Here is a 14786-nt window from a genome sequence, read left to right on the forward strand (position 1 = left end):
GTCCAGCAAGAATCTAGTGCATGAGGTTGTCTTACATGGTCCAAGACAGCTGGGAAGTGCTGTTTATTGGTGAAGTAGTCTTTTACCTAGCTCCATGAAAGAAATTAAATTTGAGGTACAGTGCTTCCTGGATTATACATTTATCCTTGTACAAGGCCAGACAAAATTTGACATGACATAAAATACTTTCCCATGAGAAGAATTGGATATATCTATAGATTAGGTCTAGGCTGACAGCCAAGTTGTGATCTGTACAGTTCCCTGATACAGGCTTGCATTCTTTTTATTTAGAGAATATTTTTTGTACTTGGCAAGTTATAACTGACACTGTCCTACAAAAAATAGCAATCAACTTATGCTGGAACTGTAATTAGAGAAAAGGTACTGCTTTTTCCTTGTGGTTCATTTAATGTAAGGGTCAAAAGGGTTTGAATTCAATGATCTCATGATCAAATCAGGTCTGCTTGCATTTTAATTCATGAAAATAATCTGTATGCTCACATTGACTTTTTTTTCAGGCAGAAAAATCCCTTTGATTTGAACATCTAAGAGTTTTCCTCTTCCTTTTCCTTCACCTCTTCAGGGAGCTTCCCCAAAAGAGTTGTCAGATCTGCCATTCAATTCCTAGCCTTTTCTCTACAGTTCCTCTGAATTGACACAGCTGAAAAAGAAGGCATAGCCCCAAATATTCTTCTATCTCATCTCATCTCATCTCATCTCATCTCATCTCATCTCATCTCATCTCATCTCATCTCATCTCATCTCATCTCATCTCATCTCATCTCATCTCATCTCAATTTCATCCTAAAAATTATTGAAATTTAAATGCACATATAATAATTTTATTATAAAACTCTTTTTTTTTTTGCCTGTGGCAGTCTTATTATACTCATTAGGCAACAGGCAGAAGCTGATGCGCAGGAATTTCCCCCTAAATGCGAGGAAGAACTTCTTTACTCTGCACTGGAACAGATTGCTCAGAGAAGTTGTAGAGTCTCCCACAGTGAAGATATTCCAGGACTGCCTGGACACAGCCCTGTGCATTGTGGTCAGGGATGACCCTGAGCAGGGAGGTCAGACCAGATGATCCACTGTGGGCCCTTCCAACTTTATCCATTCAGTGATTCTGTAATATAAATGGGATGGGAAATGGCCTTTTATGTCCATATTCACTGCACCTGCAAAAACTGAGCTCAGCTTCATTGTCTTGTGTCTGCTTGTTTTCTTTATTTTAGAACACTGCACTCCCAAACAAACAAACTAAGAAACAAACAAGCAAACAAAAGCCTAGCCCAAACCTAATCCCATAATCCTGAGATCTTTTAAGATTTTACTCAAAAAAAGTCTGACCTATTTCAGTTTCACAGAAAAGCAGTACCTCAGTCAATGACATAACCTAGTAATTCCAAATGTAAGACTAGTTGTGAAGGACTTGGACTAAAGTGCATTTGTAAATGTAACTGTGATTGGCTACAATATAAAAAGAATTTTACATGCTAGAGTTTTGCATGAAACTTTTTGTGAAAATATTTGGCAGTGTCATCAGTATAATATCTACCATATTGCCGTAAGCCACAACATTGTAATTGACACACCAGAAAAATAAAATAAAACATTAAATATATGAACAGTTAATACAGTAACAAAACCCAAGGTAAGCTTTATGGCAATCTAAACAAGGAAAATCAAGACTGGATAATTTATTAATTATTTGCCTTCATAAAATTTCCTTTAGAAAAGTGTGCTATATAATGAAATACACGTTTCACAGGATAGACAAATATTTTTCTAACAATAAAATGTCCACTATCCAGCAATAAATACAGTCATATAAGTAGTTATGCTTTTTGACTGCCTTGTCTTCAAGAGTTTTAGATCTTAGTAATAATTACACGGTGTATTCATTTATTTTCCTATGTTAAAGAATATGCAATTTACTTGAATGACATTAACAAGCCTGAAAGCTTGCTTAAGCTTTCAAAATATTTCAAAATATTAAAATAATCAGTTCTTACAGTTTTTAAAACAGAATTTCAAGAACATTGGGATTTTTCATTGAAAATAGGTGTTCTAATATGTACAGTGATATTACTAGATAATTATGTAATTTAAAATGTAGTTCAGTATCTGGACCAACCTGCCCTCTCTAATCCACAATTCAAAGGATGTTGGATGTTAAAAGAATTTCATTAGTTGAAGCAATGTCATATTGATTGAATGTAATAGTCTTCTGGGAAATTTCTCAGATGTTTAATCAAAATGGGAGTGCCCAAGGGCACAGGAAGCTCCTGCTCTGCCCTGTCATGGAGACCATGGCACGATCTGTTCACTGATCCTGGCAGTCATTCATGATGTGTGTTTTATGTGGATGTCTGAAACAGTACATTGCTGGAAAAGTCTTATTACTCATGCTTTGGTTTCCACTCCAGAGTTCTACAGGTATCAATGGTCTGGAGCCCAGAGCAGCTGTGGCAAGGTGTGGGGCCAAGGGAATTGCAGACTTAGGGCTCTGTCCCTTCATGCTTTAAAGCCCTTTTGCCCCGCTCTCCTTCTATTGCTTGCACTCCTAAAGATAGACATGGCACACAGACAGAATGCTTGATAAGTTGTGTCACATTATACATCCTACATTATACATCCTATATTCTCATCCTACAAGGAAATTGGGTTTCCCATGGACCTCTGTCTTCCATTTGCAGCTGCATGACCCAGAGCTTTTGGGCAGTGGAGCTGAGGGCTCGTCCCTCCTGCAGTCAGTGACCCTTTTTAGGGTGTCTGCTCTGCCCATTGTTCTTTCTCCAACAGGACATTTTCCTTTATTGAATCCTGCACTGCAAAGTCAGGACAACGCTACAGCGAGGGGTGATATGGCAGCAGGGCTCTCAGTGACCCTCCGTGGGGAACACGGGGAGGAGAGATCTGCACCAGGGGCAGCCTGGCTGCTCTGGCTGCCAAAAAAGTGCCGTGTGTTAAGGGGGTTTCCCTCTCTCACCTCTGAGAAGATTCAAATCTGTGCTGCAAAGTACTTCAAGCCAAATACTATTTGGGATCAGATCTATGCTTGGCTGGAGTTCTGACAGCCCCTTCAAAGCAAGTTTTACTTTATTTATTTTTAGATCAACTAAAGATGCTCTATTGACTTCCTTCAGCGCAATTTAATAAAATGCATGAAGATCTGTCTGTCTCCTTTCAATTGCAAAAGACAGAAAGATGATTGGAATGGAGATGCCTGCCAACTCCTCCCCATCTCAGAGAGCAGAATTATCCCACATCCCATGTCCTGGAAAAGCATCTGAATTGAGGATGCCTCTAAATGCAGGGGGTTCTTTTGCAGAGGAGCCACTGAAATATGAGGATTATTAGTGCTAGCATTCTGCATGGCCCCAGTTGCCAGGGTTGAGCATGAGGTGGAAGGTGGAATCTAAGACATTCAGGCCCCAGGCTATATTTTCTTTTATCATGAGTAGAGGCCACAATTGGCATGGGAGTAAGTGTAAATAAGAAGCCAATAATTTTGGTAAAAACTTGGCTTTGTATGTTCAGCTGCATGGTGGCAGCTACCAGCAGGGCAGTGCCATTATGATGTAGGTCTCTGGAAGTGAGGGCAGCCCCTGGAGAAACTGGTGCCAAGGGACCTTTGCCTCACAGGCTGCTGTGTATGCCCTTGGTCAGTGGCTGAAGAAGTGGCCTTGTTCAGTCACTCCCCCAGAAAATTTTAAAAACTTAATTTAAAACAAGAGGCTTGAATTTGATTGCCTACAAGGTGAATAAGGAAATTTTGGTTTTCAGAGATGCTGAACACCTACAGCCTCTGCTGAGCTCAAAAGACTAAGATGGCAGCAGCTGCATGCTGAGCTGCAGAAGAATATTTTACTTGAAGCCCAGCTACACACTCATTGCAGCTTGGATTTGGATGCTTCATTTAGGGAACAAGAGATAAATCTTATGGCCTTTGACCATGAAGTCCATGTTTCAGTTTTATCCTCCACGAGGAAATAATAAAATTTACCTACAGTGTCTTAAATACAATCAGGAAAAAACAGTGAAATACACAATGAGCTGCATTAGTGTATAATCATACACTTTCATTGTATATATAATAAAAAATAAAATACCATGCAATTAAAGAACACTTCATCTTTTAAATCCCTGTGATACTGATTTCTTTCTTTTTTTCTGAGCGTAAGCTGTGAGAGTGTGTGCATATGTTTAGCAAAATGCCCTTGAGAAATAAAATAACGTGAAACTCATTTTTTATTTTGTGGGAAACTTCATAACATTTTCTCAGATTGCATCCATGGGATGGATTTCTAGCTTATCTTATGTGTGAGAAAAGACCTTATAACCTATATGTGACAGTTGTTTGGGTTTTATAAAGTGTCCTGCTCACAGTGGCATTAGTCACAGATATTTCTGTGCTACTTCAGAAAGCAAAGGAAAATGATGATTCTTCTATATTTAACTACAATGTGTGCCTTTAGTCCCATGTCACTTAGAAAAATCCTGCACCAGGATAGGTCTGCTTTTAAATTGGAAAAAGAAAATAGGTTGGTTTTTTTTCCCTGTAGTTGGCTCTGGTTTTCAGCGCTTTGGACCCTCAGCTTTATTTTCTGAAAACAGTTTGCCAGATCTTTAATTGGCTTTTGTTTAAAGGAATATTTCTATGTAGAAGCTGCCACCTGTATGAATATTGAGGAGGTAAATTGATTTCTGTGTAGAGTTCAAGGAAAGCTGACAGAAGAGGAGGAAACACATAGCTTGTGTTAGTCCTCTGAAGAATTCCTCTGCTGGGAACCAGGGAAAGACTAAACCTAAATGAGTTTACTAATAAGGTTAATTTAAAAATTATTCTAAAGCATTGTTATTACTATCATTATGAGAGGTTTATTGTAACTTCTCCTATTTTCAATCTCAAATGCCAGCAATAATGACATCTTTCACGAGAATAGTATTCATTTCAGTGCCCTGGGGCTGTGCACTCTCTTCATCTTTTTTATCTCTGACTCTTTCTGCTGGTTTTAATTCAGCATTAGGTATAATGTGAATGTCCTTGCAGGGCACACAAGCCACTGCACACACACCAGCTTTTCTGAAAGTAGTTGAGACTCTGCATGTGAAAATGCACCTTTGGTTAAACCAGTGTCCACAGCAATTAAACTGCCAAATATTTCATAGGCACCACTGATGTAAGAAAACTGGGGAAACTATGGCTCTAAATCACAAATGGGAGCTTTGGCTGAAGGCAAAATGAAGAGAACTATTAGTATCTCTGGAAGAAAATGGATAAAACAACAAATTCTGCAACAGTTGTTCCATATTATTAAAAGGCGTCATGATAAGGTTTCTTTTGCAAACACAAAATTATGCAGAGCAGGGTTTTAATATAATTTATTTTCCATACCTTTTATTGAAAAATAGCTAATGAAAATTACTCTCACATTTTCACTTTATCTTATCAAGCCTTCTTAATGGAAAACTCCACTGTTTTGCATGGATGTTTCAAATTTTCAGCAGCTTGATTTAGTAAATAAAGTTGTCACTCAAACCTCATTTCCTGTCCAGCTGAAATGAATCAAAATGGACTCTGAATTAATGCTGCATATTTTCTGCATTTGATGTCTCTGTCACCAATGAGATAGCTATAATCTATCTCATTCTTTTTATGTTTCTGAAATGGGTCTGCATTACTGATTATATTTATTTATTTATTTGTTTGTTTGTTTGTTTGATGATTAGCAATACAAGGACACTTAGGAACAAGCACAGTGAAACCCTTCTAGCTCATGGTGCCATGTCATTCCCTGAACAGTCATGAGGTACAAGATCTATCCTAACCACATCATTTCAAGCATGCTAAAAGCATAGTGAACCAAGTGCAGAATTCATATGGCACTGCATGATTTGCATTAGATATAAGTGCAGTATTAGATTAGGATTTTGTTTTACTTGGAGACAATGCAATAGAAATCACAAATTGAGCTCTCAGTTCTGTTATGGCTGGATTATAGAGTGTAGGCAGTCTCAACTAACAATAAAAATATTTGATGACATAGGTCTTCTTCTTGGATAATATTCACAAGGGGGTTCGTTAACCATCCTGAGTTCTGCTTCAAGCTGTGTAAGTGCCTTGCAGAAGGTATTAATCTTGTATGTTTATATTTGTGTCATAAGATGTTTTTATTTATAGATTGGGAACATGTTAATTTGCTCACTATGTTTGGAAGTATATTTCTCTGTGTTTCTTGCATTAAATATACAATCATCTTACTTCTACTAGAGAAGCCATCTCCGTAAGCTGTGTTTGGTCACTTTTATTTCTACAAAGTTCATAACTAGTCACTGCTTTGTTGGAGAAATTTGTGTTCATGTTGATGATTCCTGTGGCACCGATGGATGTAAAGTGAGACATCTTCTCATTTCAGGCAAATGTCTTCCTCAAACACCCTCAAGAGAGCTCAGCCAGGACTCCTCAGGACCAGTTAGAAGAAGAAGAGCTCAGTGAAGAAGCATGTTTTAAAACCCTGGTGTGTATATGTGCTCCTGTGTCTAAGTTGCTTTTGTCTTCCTTCCTGAAGTAGAAAACTGTAGTTCCAGAGAACTACCATATGGTCAGCCTTGTTGACTCCACTGAAGAGCCCAGAATCCCTCAGATATTTCACTGCATGCCTGGAAATTAACCCAGCACTGCTGAATCAGAACAAACAAGGTAGGTCTGTTGTGATGCAAACCTGGACACAGATCAGAGGATCATGTGTGCCAGAGTCCTCAGCCCAATAAGCACACACAGATGTGTGCAAATGAAAACTAATAGACAAGACTTAAATGGGGACTAATATGGGCATATTTTGGAGAGAGTTGTACTCAAGTTAGTTGGTGAATAAGAAATTGACATTGGTTCTGAGGATGAAAAGTGTAGTGAAAGGCAACCTGTAACAAACCAGTGCTACAGTCTATTAAAGCAGAGGACACAGGGAAGGAGAACTGGATCCTCTGACTGGTGAGGGAGATCTCTGCCTAGGCTTCAGATCTCCATGTGTGTGCACAGTGTGACAGGATGCCAACCACACAGCAGCACATATTTGAAAGAAGCCTTTTGCAAGAAGTAAAGAAACTCTAGGCTACAGAACTCTAATGGGCTGGCTCCTAACATAGCAATCTGTCCAGCTAAACTGGAAATAACTATTTGGTGGATCATGCTCAATAAAACAAAGACCAAGGATGCAGATCTGATCCATTCTTGGTTAATGCCTTATACTTTTCAAGCGATGTTTATTTATTGCTGTTAAAACAACTACCTGTTAAGAAAGTGACTAGTAATAAGGCATCTTACCTTGATTTGTATCTCTTCTGCTGCATCCCCTAGAAGCTCTAAACATAGTCTGGAGATGCCTGGTCCCAGCAAATAAAACAAGATCCACATGTGATTTGATTTTCATGCAGCCTCTGAGGCAAAACTCGATCTGTGTTTGATGCAGTTCTCACAAAAAATGAGAAAATTAGTATGCAGTAAAATGCAGGCACACAGAGAGCTGGACACTGTTCAGATTTAATGTTTGCCTGTTTCTGATTTATTAACCCAGTACAGATGCAACTATTTCTTTTCAGCAATGTCCTATTCTCTCCCCAGTGTTCCACTTGCACTGCCAGAGGCACAGCAAGAATAGCTGGCTTGCCAAAAAGTGCACAGTGCCTGCTGGCTGGGGAAGGATAAGGCCCTCAAGTAGTCACAATCTCATTTTAACACAGGTTTACTCTGTTATTACTGCATCCTTTAGCAGCAACTAAAAGCATCACATTTTATTTCAACACAGAGTCTCAGCAGAACAGACAAAAATTGTTATTGAAGGAGAAGACAAGTAATCATAAGACACTAACTCTTCATGGTTCTTCCATGGGTTCTCTGTGTAACCTCAGTGAAATCACACGAAACATGGTTTGCAACCCTGGATTCATATTCTCCCCAAACCAGCAGTGTCTTGGCTTTACCCTTGACCCTACATTGTGTCTTGAGCATCCAATATGCAGCTCAACACTCTGCAGCCTTAGTGATTGAGTATGGATAGACCAACACACTCACCTCATCCCATCACCCATGCAAACACATCCTATTGCCCAGGACTACTTGGAAAGAGAATTAAAATAATATTTCTAATGGCAAGGAGCAATATGACAGCTGATTTACAGTACAAATTGTTTCACTCTGTGTTGTTACTAATCACCAGATCAGGAATCTCTTCTGTACATCTATTCACTGTGTGGTCAACACACTAAACCCAAACTCTTTTAAGATTTTATTTTAATGAATCCCTTCCCTGCAGTGCATCTGAAATTCAGCTGGAATTGCCAGCATCCCTAGTTTCAAGTCTGAACCACAATGTCTGACATGGCTTGCTGCCCATAAACATTTAGAGAACGCTTTTCTTCTTTAAAGCATTGCACAGCTTGTGAGGAGGCTTTCTGGAGATGGACTGTATCCCCAGATACCACGTCTGAGGCTGAAGGAATATGTGAGGAAAACAAATCAGAGGCACTAAGCCTTTCAAGAGATTTCCTTCAGTTAACATCTTTCCAACATTTCAAATAGCAGCAAGAGCAAATTCGGTGTGTTGGGCAGGGTCTTGTGGGCAGGCACAATCCCATGGCCACCTTCCCTCAGGGGGCAACCAGGGCTGCTGGACCCCCAGCTTCCACCTTCCCTGTAACTCCTTCCACTTCCTCCAGGCTGGTGAGCAGCACCTGCCTCCTGCAGCAATAAACCTGCTTGAGGGGTCACAGCCAGGGCTGATGTGAGCAATGCAAGGCAGCAGTGCAGAACACACACTTTGTGCTTCCCCATTTGTCAGACACTGCTCGTGCTAATGGAACTGTAATTCTCTCTGAGTGGGGATATGATCAGCAAGCACACTTACTGCAAAAATCAGTTTAAATATTTAGTTACTTTGGTTATTGAAATAAGAACTCTGAACAATTTTTGAACATGCACAATATTCTTGTGGGAGAAAATAGTCTCTGGAATATATGGATATTCTGGGCTGTTGTGGAATAAATACAACTTTCCTCTAACATTTTAACTAAAGATTTTCTGAAAAAATATCAGAATAAACCATATTAAAAATACCTTTACCCCAGGCTACTATAAAGAAGAAAAAAATGTTCCAAATGTGAACTAATGAAGTACAAAGTAATGAATATTTAATTTGCATAATTTACCAAAGTGCAGTTAGGAAACCAAGCAAAATTCTCCATAAACAAAGTGTTCATTAGGCATTTACTGTAGCTTTTATGCAATCATTACATTTTTTTCCCCTGTATTGCTATTACTGTGGTATTACACAAAGGTGAATGAGCATCTCATGAGACTGTCTAGAAGGTTCAAAGGAAAAAACTGAAACGAGGAAGGCAGTGGTGTCTATTAAATTTAAATAAGCTACCTGTTTACAGTGAAGAAGATAAAAGACTAAGCACAGCAGAAGAGCAACTGAGAAAAGGAATGGAAAAGGTAATTGAGTTTTACGTTACGGGCTTCTTCACTTGGCAGTGTGAATATTATTGAATTAGCCCTATTACTATAAAGATTACACAAAAGCAGAGCTGTGTGAAGGCTTGCTATGAAACTTTAACAATATCAATGGAGGTAAGTGCTACCCAAACTGCACGCAGGAATGTATCAGAGAAAGAATACAGTGGAGTTTTTTTTTTCTATAGAACTGAACTGTGGTGTGATGTGAATTTTAATAAGAGCATACAGAAAAAATGAAAATGGGGACTGCAAAAAATGTCCATGCACAATGGGAACGATTTCACAGCCACTACCTGCACAGTAAATATCAAGAGGTGAAATATTTGTATTAAAGGGAATGTCCTTCATAGCACAGCTTTATTTAATGCACTATTCCTTGCCACATCCCCTCAGTCTCTAGCTTACCAAGCTTCTTCTGGAACAAGGTCACATATTTACCTGAAATATGGATTTCACACTGTTTTATAGATTCTAAGTGAGAATTAAAGGTCAGCAGATTTAAATTACTGAATGTGAATCTAAAAACTGCTTTTGTTTGACTGCAGAAGATTGAACTAAAGTGGTGCTGCATTGCCTCACCCTCTTTTCCAACTTTTCCTTCCTCACTACAGCCCAAATTTATATCTGCTCCCTACACATTATTTATTTATCTACTGACACAGGTTTTTCTGTAAAGCTTTTCCATAGGGTGTTTGAATAATCTCTAAAATCATAACTTACTCAGTATTTCACAAATTTCTTCCAGAAGGTACCAGGGATATCCTGTAAAAATAACTGACTCAAAATCAAGCTCTTTTTTCCCTACCTCATTGAAGTGGGAGAACGTGGCTGCTGCACAGGAGAACTTACCCTGGCAACAGGGGTCTTGATTAACCATAAGAAGTACCAGTGCCTCAGGCTGATGAGAAAGTCTAATTGGGTATTAAAAGAGCATTATTTTGACAAATTATACATTCTAGGAGTGAATACAGACAGCATGCTGTGTTCTGCATTTTGTCTCCCTCACCTCTGAAGGAAAGAGTGAATTGCCCTTGCCATGGGTCACCCCGTCTGTTCCCACACCTGACTCTGCCCTGTAAGCTAGCAGCACGCCCCAAGTGGAAGGAGCTCTGGACAGCTGGCAGAGACAGCCCAGGGGCATCTCCTGCCTGTTTGATGCAGCCCCTGCCCACCTGAAGGCAGAGCAGGCAGGGAGCTGCTCAGCCTCCCAGGAGCTCAGCCCTGGCAGCTGCAGGCGCTGGCTCTGAGAGAGCCCAGCAGGGCGCTGCACCCACAGCCCTCCATTTAGCAAGCGGTTAGCAGATCATGGTGATCCATGAGAGACTAATGACAGAAGGTGAAGCAATTAAAAAAGTGAAATTAGGGGAGAGATGGAAACATCAAAACATAACCAGCGATAGGTCCTGAACAAAACTGTGTATGAATAGACAATTTTCAGGTTTTTTCACAGATATTACTCTTTCAGTCTTAGGGTAATTTAACAGAAAAGTGAAAAATTCTTATCTTTTTGCTCCTCCAAGAGACCAGTAGTGTTGTGACACTAAGGAGGGTGAAGTGAGGCAGTAGGATATGAAAAGCAGATTCCACAGTAGTTGCTATAGTGCAGGGAAATGACATCACTGACATCACTGCTCAGGAGCCTATTAGCACAATGCCAAGAGACCAGTTTAACAGACTGCCTCAATTTGTAGGGGACTCCATTTCCATGTACCTTAGCTGGGCATATCAATATCTCCCCTGTGAGGACAGTGCTGTTTTGCTTGAGTAGCCAGCTGCAGAGGACAGTCCCTGTTTAGAGCAGGTGTTACACCAGAGGATCATGTATGATTTTCTGGAAGTCAAGAAGAATTTTTATTTCATGATCTGTGACATAATCATAATAAACATTGCCCGGATTTCTTCTGAGTCGTTGAAGAATTTTTAGGTAGATGGAGGCTGGAAGGTGGCCTCCCTGAAAATCCATGGACAAGGTTAATCTGAGAGTAGGAGTGCTCTTTCACCACCCACAGGTGCATTCTGCAGTGGGAGGGTTTGGCTGTGACACCCTGTGGGTACCAAATGCCTTATAAGCTGCACCAATCCAAACTGTATCCCTACAGTCTTCTGTTCCTCCTCCTCCATTCCTATGTCCAACTCATTCCTTTCCTTTTTTCTTTATTCCTGTGGTAATGGCTGCTCCACCATGTACATTTGCTTTCAACCCATCCCAGCTTTATGTATGCATTGGTGACGAAATAACAGCTCTGATCACCAAGTTAACAGTACCTGGGTTTAACTGGGATCTGTGATGATGACAGTTGTTTCATGCCCTTGGCCTCATCTACAATCCAACATGTAAACACTATGAAAAGTGTTGTAACAAGGATTAAACACTCTGACTGTATCAAATAAGACTCAGGCACATCGGGTTTTGTGTGCTTCAGGCTGTTACCATGTAAAATACAAAGGAAAGTTGGTGACATGGGTGTGCACAAGCATGAGTGCTGAGCAGGCATGAAGTGGGTGTGGTGAAGAGGAGATGGTGTGGCCAGGCCAGCTGGTGCCAGCTCAGAAAGCAGCTATCCCATTCTGAGCATTCACCTTTCAGGCAGCACTGAAATGTGTTTCAGACAAAGCCAAATGACGAAACTGGAGCTGAAGTGCGGCCAAGTGTCTAAAAGTAGCCTTTTTCCTGCTGGAATAACAACTGTGTGTTGATGAGTGGAACAGCAGATGGACATTTTGGAGGGAAACTTAGTACAAAATGACAAGTTTCTATGCTGGCTTCAGACACAGTTAAGTATGATCCAACCGTCAGAATCTGAAATAGTGGCACAGAGAAGTGGAGAGCTATGATGTGAGCTGTGCATCCAGAAAATCCCAGCTCTCACAGGTTTGCTGCAGCACTGCACCACTAGCAAGAGCTGTGAATTGTACCACTGTGTAGCAAACTATCTTGTTCTAGCTCCCCAAAAATGACCCAACAGTGATGCTGGTACTAAAACAACTGATGTCTGGTTCTGCTTGGCAGGGAGTGGGACGTTATTCTTTATTGCTAAACTGTGGATGAAATGTAAATATTTTCACTGTGTCCAGTGGATCTTTGCTTACCCGAGGAGCATGGAGAGCTGCATCAACCTCCTGAGAGCAGTTTTTTGCTGCTTGGCCCCTGGGACTTTTCAGGGTGCTGCTGGCAGCATGGGCTGCTCCCTTAAGATGGCATTCTGATGAGAGATGCTTCCCTACTACAGCTCCAGAAATACAATGAACTAGCCTGGGGAGTAAGTAATTTGTATTGATGCCTTTCCAGCCCCAAGAATGGGACATCCCCTAGTGCCCTGTCTTCTCCCTCCTGCAGAAACTGGGAGGAGTTCCCACAAAAGAAATGGGGTAAGAGTGCAGACTTGAAGGTAAGCCTGGCTCAGATGGGAAGATTAAAGGCAATGCATTACTCACATTGAAATTATTTTTGAGCAATATTCTATAAATATTGGAAATTTCATCAGTTTATTTTTATCATATGTAAGCATATTCCTTCTCCTTCCTGAACATAAATGAACTGACTTAATAGGACTCCTTTTCATTTAATAGAATTATTATTCCTTTTGCATCTCCCCTGCTGCTTCATATCACTGTTGAGTATTTATTAAGAACTAGTAAAATTCATGGATTTTTCTTGCTTGCCAGGTACAGAAAAATACAGAAAGTAGGCAAAGGGCAATCTTTTGTGCTTACTTGGCAGAGAAGGCTATGGCTATAATACAGTATTAGATTATATAAAGAAAAGTAGTAAAATTGTTGAAATGAAATAACAATTTCCCTATCTCATGACCCTGTCTTACAGAGGGCTGATGCTGCACTTTTCACAAAAATCCTGGGATGATAAACAGGAAGACTGTGGCAGTTTCCATTGCACAATGCTACTTTATGGGAAACACTCAGGACCAGAAAACACAGTTTTTCAGTCTGGTTCAGTCTGGGGATAAGCCTAATATGTTTTCTCTCAAAGACAGACTTTGCATTGCAAATTGAAGCCCCTAGTCAGAATGCTGTCCTTAATCTTCCTTATGCCCAACACCAATTTCTTTTTATCTTTTTTTCCCCCCTATTTCTTGTCTTCTCCCATTTTTCTTTTTTCCCCCTTTTTCTCATGATTCCTCCAAGATATTTCACTTTCTCCAGGGATCTACTTGTTAAAACTCTGTTCTCCAGAAAACAAAATAAAGACCCTGTTTCTCAAAGAAATCTGTGCATTTAATTTTCATCAAAAAGATGTGGGCTCATGTTAGCATGTTTGATATTTGCCAATTCAAAATGTATCTCTCTAAACTCCTCTGAAAAGGAATTATATTCATTATGCACCGAGTATTCTCAGTTCATATTAATAGTAAACATTCCTTGCAAACCAGTAAATTATTTTGATTTTTTTTAAATTTTATAACCACATCTCAGTTATAACAACCAACTGATATAAAACCTTTAGCATGTTAAAAAAATAATTTTCAAATACTTGATAATATGTAGGAGTCATCCAAACAGTGACAAATTTGCAGGCAGACTTTCAGAAATAATTAAGAATGTTTTATTCAGGTGTTTGTGAGCCAAAAGTGTAAATCATTTTTTTAGTTGGCTTTGTACTGAGATTATACTCTCAAGTCTTGTCTTTGGCTCCATAAAAAAGCTAACTTTGTTTCCCACAAAAATGTGAAAACTACCATATCAGGAAAGATAAAATCTACATAGATTACTTGAAAGATTTCTCAATGCTTACAAAAATGATAATCTTCCTGTGTGCACTGTGAGCATCTTCTAAAGAGAAAGGCACTGGGTTCCTTATTATAACTGATTCCAGCAGAGCTAAGGCTGCAAAAATGAACACAGAATACTTCATGCTTGAATAAAGACATTATTGTATCATTAAAAAATTATATCCTCTTGTCTCAGGAGAAAGCCTCCAAAATTACAAAAATAACAAAAGTAGAGTGAAACTCTCTAATAATAAGATTTATGGTTCTATCTTTCATCCCATGTGTGTATTTTATACTTATAAACAAGAAAACATATTTTATACTTCAAAGTGTTCCTTTGCACCCATAATACAGGATTGTTTAAAGATTCCTGAATGTATTCTTGGCCTGTGTGTTTGTGTATCTGTGCATATGAAGGGCTTTGAGGGAAAGCCATTGAGGAGCAGCTGAGGTCACTTGGTCTGTTCAGCCTGGAGAAGAGGAGACTGAGGGGAGACCTCACTGCAGGTACAGCTTCCTCATGAGAGGAAGAGGAGGGG

The sequence above is a fragment of the Melospiza melodia genome, chromosome 4 (assembly GCF_035770615.1).
Source record: "Melospiza melodia melodia isolate bMelMel2 chromosome 4, bMelMel2.pri, whole genome shotgun sequence".
Lineage (NCBI taxonomy): Eukaryota > Metazoa > Chordata > Aves > Passeriformes > Passerellidae > Melospiza > Melospiza melodia.